We start from the raw sequence: 9,035 nt of genomic DNA, 5'->3' as shown, positions 1-9,035 counted from the left end.
ATTTTGAAAATGCCTTGTATTAACAGTTTTTGTAATCGCTTAAAATTTTATTTATAATTTTTTTTTTTTAAATGTAATCACTGTTAAAATTAATCAAACTGACAGCTGAACAGTATCAAAATTTCCTAATTTTACTTTATGCTTTTTAAATGCTACGTGGCTCGGATATTTCTTTATAGGCGTGCGTGTACTTTTGATAAAAATCATGTATTTTGTTATAAGAGCAAAATTATTTATTCTCATAATTAATTTTATTTATTATTTCTTTTTATTTCTTTACATGTTTATTTATTCTTCTTTTTATTTGTTTTTTTTTTTTTTTTTTTTTTTTTTTTTTTTGAAAAATTAAAAGCTTAAATAAAGCCCATTTTAAAGACTAAAAATGTCTAGTTTTGTTTTTACGTAATTGAAAAAGCCTCAAAAGTTAATTTTTCTTGCATTTAACAAATTACACGGTCATAATTATTAGAATTTTGTTTCACGTTGTTATAATTATAAATATACAAACATAATTATAAATATGTTTGTATTTTTTATAGTGGTCGGTAAATTTTTTTAAAATGATATTTATTCAAATTTAAAGAAAAAAAAACATAAAACTTTACATTTTGTATTTATTTGGTAAAAAAAATCTTTTTCAAAAAGCATAAAAGTTGACTGTTCTGGCTAATATATGGACAGCGAAAGCAACCTTTTCCCCCCAGTACTATAGATACCGTTAAAAGGCTTTTCCAAAACTTCAAGGAATTCAAAGAGCTTTCCAAAGATAAGGAGATTATCTCTTTACTTAAAATCACCATTTTCTAAAAGCAGTGATTAACATACCAGTTCTTTTGCCAAGCAATAAAAGCTTTCAGAAATTGATAACGGTAACACGTTGGATGCTGGATCACGCGATTTTGCATGACAAAATTCTTCTCTCGGATTTGTGTCAATAAAACAGATCAAATGGTAGAAAGATGCACATTACCATTCAACTACTTTTTGCATAAAATATAATGTTTTCTCATAATAGAAACATGTTGTTCATTAAAAAATAGAAACTAAAATGGTTTCTAAAATAAGAAAATTTATCATTGATTTTATCTTTCTAGATTACCTTTCTTCAATGATAGATATTGTAGCATATAATCGATTGACAATGGTGAGGTTCTAAAAAACTAAGAAGATAATACCAATCATGCTGACATTATCGATCAGGGAAAATTGTTATGGAATGGTCATAAAATTGAACTTCAAATTCAAGAAGATTCCCTTTCTTGGGAAGATCAAGACATGTGCAACTCAACTTTCTGCTGATGAACTGTTGAACATATTTTCATAATCTTTCTATTATTTTCAATCACAATTATTCCTGAGTGCTGTAATTAAAATAATTAATCAGAGACTTAAGTATAGAACGTCAGGTACTTCATAAATTAGATATAAGGGGCAGTATATTAATGGTATATCGCTTGGAGGGGGAGAGGGGTCCTGAAATTGAGTCAGTTCATGAAAAAGGGGATTGAGTGGGTAACAAGGAGTGTAACACCACCCATTAAAAAGAAAAATCTAAATGTTTCTGTATTTTTTTCCAACGTTCGTTAAGTTTAAAAGGGTAAAAAACTTTATCCAAATAATTTTATTTTTTATTTTTATTGATTTATTTTTGTATCAAAAAACAAACGATACTAATTAAGGCTTAGATTAAGCCCTAATTTAAAAAATCTACTTCATTATATACATTTTTTACTTATCATACCTACAAATAATTTATATTCGAAACATAAATTTATAAATGTTAAGATAAATTAATGTAATAAATAAAATGAGCTGGCAATTTGATTAATATAATTAATATTGAGACTTCTTTTTAAAAAAAAAATTAAATATTTCTAAAAGCACTCATACTGTAGCAATAAGATTTAAAGCAAAACGTGTCAAAATTCCAAAATGCCCTCGTTTCCTTATGAATATTTTATTGGTACTGTATATAAATTATGTTTCTTGTTGTAAACCTTATTCCTAGTTCGATCAAAATAACAACACATGTAATCAATATTATTGTTAGACTCACAAATATCTTAAGCACATAGTTAAAGTTTAATAACAAAACATTAAGGATGATCTAAAACGTTGTGTTCTATTTGAACTAAAGCCCTGGATTACCTAGTTTAGAGTTAGTTGCTAAGTATCCAGGGCTTTTATTTGAACTACAAGATTATCACACAATGTAATGTTATTATGCAATGCTATTATTATGCCATGTTATGCAATGTATATGAAGGGGGTCCAAAATATTGAAAAATATTCTGACACCATTTATGGGGAGCCCCTAATTGTTATTTCAAGTACGTGGAAATCTTTAGAAATTTTAATATTGGAGAGGTTTGAAAATTGAAATGTCCCTTAAGAAATAACAATTGTATGAAAATTATCCTCAAAAATGACAACTGAATGGAATATCTAATCATAAGTACCAAAAACTATTTTTTTTTGGGGGGGGAGGAATTCAACTTTTTAGGGTTCGTCTAACGAAAATGGTCTTTTACCCATGATCCTTCTACTCTTGGAGATTTTTACAGCAACACTGTAGGAAGTACAATCTGGGAACAATGTATACATCGAAGAGAAGTTATTTCTATAAAAGACAAGCACGATGCTCCTTATTTTCCCTTTTAATTTTTAATCTTAATTTCCCAACATAAAAACTTAAATTTCTTTACATCTAAAATTTCTGATATTTAGCAACTTTATAATAACTAAGATAAAATTTATTTATGTCAGAAATTTTTGATACTTGCCAACTTTGTAATAACTCTGATTAAATTCATTTACATCTGAATTTTTTAATAGTTGGCATCTTTATAATGACTTAGATTTAATTTCTTTACGTGGAAAATTTTTGATAGTTGCCAATTTTATTCATCAAAATTCTTTATTTCTCGGGTTCTTGATTATTGTGCATGTTGTTTATTGATCATGTTCTTGCTTATTGTTCATGCTGCCTATATTACTTATGGATTGATTTTCGAATAACTACATCAGCAAAAAAATATTAGAATGTCCTTTTAAAAAAATATATGACATCAAATAACAACTCGTAGGCACGAGAACTGGTTTTTCAGAACTTTAAGAAGTATAAAAATCGTTTTAACTTTAGAATTTAAGAAGTATCGTTTTCATATAAAAAGACATTTTCTTGTATCTGTGTATCACACATTTTCTTACAGCTGTTTGTAAGTAGATGCAAATACCTCGATTTCACATCATTTTATTTTACTCTCATTCTTCAAAATAACACAAAAACATTTGGGACTTAAAATACATTACAATAAAATAGTATTTCTGAAAATTCGTGATAATAACTAGTTTCAAAATATAACTAATGTCAAATCAATAATTTAGTTGATAAGTTAATTATTTCCCTTTCACACCCACATTTATGCAAACCCGGAAGTCCTAGCACCCCGCTATGATTAAATTGGTTGTGAAATAACAATTAATATAATCCTAATTTAATTTTTCCAGCACTTGAGAACTTCTCTATCCTGTTCGCAGCTCTGATATGATAATATATTGTAGACCTCCATTATATAATCTTAAACTGATAAGATATATTAAAGGTCAAAATCATTGTAAATCAAATTTATTAAATTAGAACTAAAATTATACAATTTACTATCACAATAAATATTAAAAAATAGTATCCCATTTAAATGGAAAAATTCGACGCAGCTGTTCATTCAGAAGAAAAAAACTTCGTCGACAGCTTCCTTTCTTCTTTAAATAATTCGACGCTGTTTTATTAATAAATATTGTTCCTTTCTCTTCATTTTTTTTTTTTTTTNTGTTCCTTTCTCTTATTTTTTTTTTTTTTTTGTTAATCAAATATCCTGGAGATAAGATCTCCATTTTGATGGTGACAAAAATGAAGTGGAGAAATACAATATAATGTCTGATTTTATAGACGTTATATCGTCAAGTTCAGAGATGCCAACTGCTCCGGACACGCCAAAATAATTAAAAAAACGGTAAATACATTCAAAGTAAATTTTGCAAATATTTTACTATTTTTCTTGCTTTTTAAAAGGTAGCTTGACATAACTATTATAAAGTAGTGAATTATATAAGGCTACGAATTATTTAGAAATAGTGGTGGATAAAAATCTACTAAATTGAATTTATTAAACCAAGAATCACAATTGATAAACTACCACTTTAAAATATTTATTTGCTGTCCGGAGCAAGTTGGCATCTCTGCAAGTTATCTGGTAAGCACAACATTCAATTTTTTATAAAGTAAATATCCTCTCAACTGTATTTTTCATAAACCAATTATCCTCTTAACAGTATTTTTCATAACAAAATTGTGCTTTTCCATGAAGTAATTATCCTCTAATCTGAATTTTTCATAACTCAATTGTATTTTTCTAGTAATTATCCTCCCAACTGTATTTTTTTTCATAACTCAATTATATTTTTCATAAAATAATTATCCCCTTAACTGTATTTTTCATAATTTAATTATGTTTTTCTTAAAGTAATTATCGCATGGTATAATCCAGTTTCCTCACTCGTGGACCCAAAATTCTTTGGTAATCATCAATATATTAATGATAATTGTGAAAGTATTATTTGCTTACGAAATACTCCTTTAGCTCTAATTTAAAGGTACCTGTAATATTTATTTATCATCCCTTATTATTAGTATTTTCATTAGCAGCTCCTCCAAGAGAAAATATTATATGAGATTCTCATCAGCGATAGACATCCTTTATAATAATATTACCTTATTACGCAACCTTTATGATAAACATACTTAAATTCGTATCTGAACGTATTACAATTATTGAACAGCAATTAAGTTATATATACTTTTATTTTAACCTTCTAATGGGCCATTTATTTCTAGGTTACATTTAGATACTTTTTGAATTTCGATGAAAATATTCATTTATATTAAGTTGATAAAATTTAATTTGAATTTAATAAAAAATTTTATGGTAAGTATGTTTACTGCCACCCAACAGGTGTTGTAAAAAAGTAGGAAACTTAATGACTTTCATTTCTTTTCATTCATAAAATAAATTTTATAATTACTCCAAACTGAAAAAGGGAATCATATATTATAACATATTTCAAATTCCCTAAAAACAGGCATATTGTAACTAATTTTATTCAATATTAATTCACCACAGCTGAAGTTAATAACAAATGGCATACCAAAGTTATAGTGGTGGTAAATATACTTACCACGGCTTTAGAAAGGGTTAAGTTTTGTGACTATACTACTAATAAAAATTTACTACTATAACATGGCGAATAATAATAATGTATCACTATTTTTCTCAAAAAAACGTTGGGCTTATAACTTTTGCTTATATCCGATACCAAAAATGACAAACCTAAGGCAAACACAAACGTTCCACGCGAGAATTTACCTTAAATTACTTTATTCACTAACATTGACTAAAACAGATTCAGGAAAAAATACTATTTTGTCTGTCAATCTGAAATTTTCTAGGAAGTAAAGCTGATTATGTCCCTTCTCATTGCGGAAGTCGGTGTTTTAGAAAAGTTCTATAAAAATTATCTTCTAACATTAATTACTTCAATTTCATTTTGTTGCTAGCCACAGAAAAGGCCTGATTTAGAACGTTTCACCCTAGCGTAATATTAAACTAAAATATTTCAAAAACACTGTTTGATTTCCATTCGAGACGAGTTAATAACTAAACGGCAAATATGGTTACACATAGTAATTCTATAGTTGAAAATCAAAATAAATGGTTTACAAGTTACTTTTTAAGAAGAAAATTAACAAGCGGCATACTCAGCAAAAAATTATAAATCATGATTTGAACTGACACATCAATCGAGAGATTCGTCACCGCGACCCAATACCAATGATTTTAATATGGAAACTCTGCAGGTTTTAAGTTAATTTCAATGTTGTTTGCAAGGATGCAGCGGAGAACTACGTTTCGTTTTTTCTTTGTTTGATCTATTTAGTTATTTATTCGTAACTACCAGCATGGCTTATAAAGCGAATTATTCATATTTAAAATAATAAACTGAAAGGCTGTCAATAGTAAACTTTAAAAAAATAGGGAAGTAAAATAACTAATTTTAATTGATATCTGGTTTTTATATTTTATTGCTCATTATTTTAAAAACAAATTTAGTAGCCCGTGGCATCCCTGTGTTTGGATCCAAGCCAAAGACATACCTCCAATAAGTTAGCTAATGTTAAGCTATTCAGATTTTTTCGATAATCGTTCATCCGTCACAAAAGAAATGAAGAAATCTGCACGCAATACAGTGATTTTATTGACGGCGATTACATCTATCTGGTTCAGTCGCACCAGCCTGTAAGTTTTGCTAATTGTGAAGTAATTTAATTATTTTATTAGGTATGTGTATTGCAGAACTACCAGTGGTCCGTAAAAACAGTTTAAGTGCCAACACTTTTATCATGAAACGTTTTCTTTCAAAGGACGCTGTTACCCGTAAAACAGAAAAAATTAGTAGTAAAATCATTTCATTTCTAAATTGCTTTTAAAAAAGTAAATATTCATGACTACCACTATCTTTTTAACAATTATAGTATGTATATTTAATTTGAACTTGTTTTAATGAAACGCGTGATTCAATTGTAAACGTGTCAACTCATCCGGATATTCCGACAGATTTGAATTATTCCAATTACTCGATAGTCACATTTGTGAATCCGAACTTGATTCTTGTTATAATAAAATTGAATTAAAATTATACTAACAACCGTTGCATTAAAATAGTATAAACACACAGATTGAAGATTTACAACCCATCGTTTGATGTTTCGAAGAGCTGGCACATAAAAATCCAGCTTATATTGTAAATTCAAATTTTATTTTACTACCACTAGATAAAAGCTTCTTTGAAGATCTTAAAAGTTGAGAGGTAAGAAGTTGTTTTTGGGTAATATTCTGCTGTGTTTTGGTGTAACTAAATTTATTTGTAAAAGTTCCGGAATATCACAATAAAAATTTAACTCAAATGACCTATAAAATCTTGATTGTGTATGAAAAATAAATTTAAGTGATTGTCAAATCAGATAAATTTTCATTTGCTTTGATGAGTAAATTACATCCTCTTTTATATTTTGTATATTTAAAGTAATAATGAAAACGTAGCTCATTTATTTCATTCTTGGATTTATAAATTTAATTAGGAATGATTTTATAGCGTATAAATTAATTGAATAATATCTCCAATTCATAAAAATTTTGTGTTGGAGATATTAAGTTCTGGCAAAAACATGCAATATATATTTCTCTATGATTAATTTTTCAATTTACATTTTATAACCACTTCGCAAAATCATATTTGGAAAGTTGGCAATCGTATATTTTTGCCTTTTGAACACATTATGATTGGTGCCTTCTCGGAGTTCGACCACACTTGAAAATTTGAAAAATATGTTGTAACATTAACCAGTTTTGTCCCGAATTTATATATTGAAATGATGCAAAAAGTGGTTTTATGGAAAAAGTGGTATAATATATTATCGAAATTAATTGGTTTTTCTACTGTTATGGCATTCAATAAGTCTTTTTGATCAAAAAGTACTTGCCCCTTATAATTCTAAATCTAATCAGAAATATTTAAAGCATAATGGTATCTGAGAATCTTTTAATTCACCCAGATAAATGAAAATGCTGAAAAAAGTTTCCCTTCACAATGAATGTCTTTAAAAAAAGGAACTGTCCTAAATGTATGACGCTGGGCGTTAACCGGTTAAGAGGAAAATTTTGGTTTTATGTATTTGCTTTCAGACTATTCTTTGACATTGGATTTAAATATTTCATTCTATGGTGAAAGCTGTTACTACAGGGTTACTGCTGGCCTTGACAATTTTGAAAAGCGGTAACAAAAATAAAACATATATGTCGACATTTTAATTTCTGAGTAACCATCACTAAAAATTGTTTTCTTAAGAATTTATACATGCACGGAAATTCTTGCTTCTTAATCATTTAACGATAAGGATAAGGTAATATATTAAAACAAAAGATACTTTCTAGCGTAAACCTAATATACTACCACTACTAAAACTTTGTTAAGGACCGCGGGAACCCTGTACTAAGAAGTTTTCAGCTTGTTTTCTTTAACCCCTTAACTTGTGCGCTCGAGTTAATTCGGGCGCAATAAACAGGCCAAACTGTGCACACTCGAGATAATTCGAGCGATGTTGTATTTTATGCTGCTATAATTTTTCACACTCGAATATAATCGAAAATTGAAAATTACAATGTAAAAGCTAAGGAAAAAAAATCGTTTTATTGATATTTATCATTTGCATAGGATTGTACGCTATAACACTTATTTATTCAAGAATAAAATGCAGAGATGCCAACTAGCTCCGGACAGCAAATATATATTTTAAAGTGGTAGTTTATCAAGCGTGATTCTTGGTTTAATAAATTCAATTTAGTAGATTTTTATCCACCTCTATTTCTAAATAATTCGTAGACTTATGCAATTCACCACTTTATAGAACTTACCATTAGAACTTAGTAATTTAGTATAGAACTTAGTAATTTACCGTTTTTTAAAATTATTTTGGCATGTCCGAAGCAGTTGGCATCTCTGAATATAGCCTTTTTCCATAGAACAAAAGCACAGTAAATCAAAATTGTCCATCAAAGGAAAAGACAATGTTCTAAAGTGTGTTTTTTTACATAAAAAAAGTTTTTTTTACCGATTTTTTTTCAAACAATCTGTGCGTTAAGGGGTTAAAATTGAATACCTTAAGAAAACTCAAGGTATCTACGATGAAGCAAAAACCTGTACCACCAGCAATTTTAACTCACTCCTAGATATAGAACTAATTGACGACAACACTAAATTTAGCCCCATCACTGCCTTTTTCCTTAGGGATATGTTGCCCTAGCACACGAAATACACTCAGCCCCAGCCGACTCACACGAACCCCCTCTCGATTTTTTGGTGCTCAACACCCCCTCTTCTTCCCATCTCCATTCCTCCTCACTACTCCTCATCATCGATTT

Source organism: Parasteatoda tepidariorum, chromosome 5 (genome assembly GCF_043381705.1).
Source record: "Parasteatoda tepidariorum isolate YZ-2023 chromosome 5, CAS_Ptep_4.0, whole genome shotgun sequence".
Classification (NCBI taxonomy): Eukaryota; Metazoa; Arthropoda; class Arachnida; order Araneae; family Theridiidae; genus Parasteatoda; species Parasteatoda tepidariorum.
The sequence above is the reverse complement of the archived record's forward strand: the minus strand, read 5'-3'. Positions refer to the sequence as shown.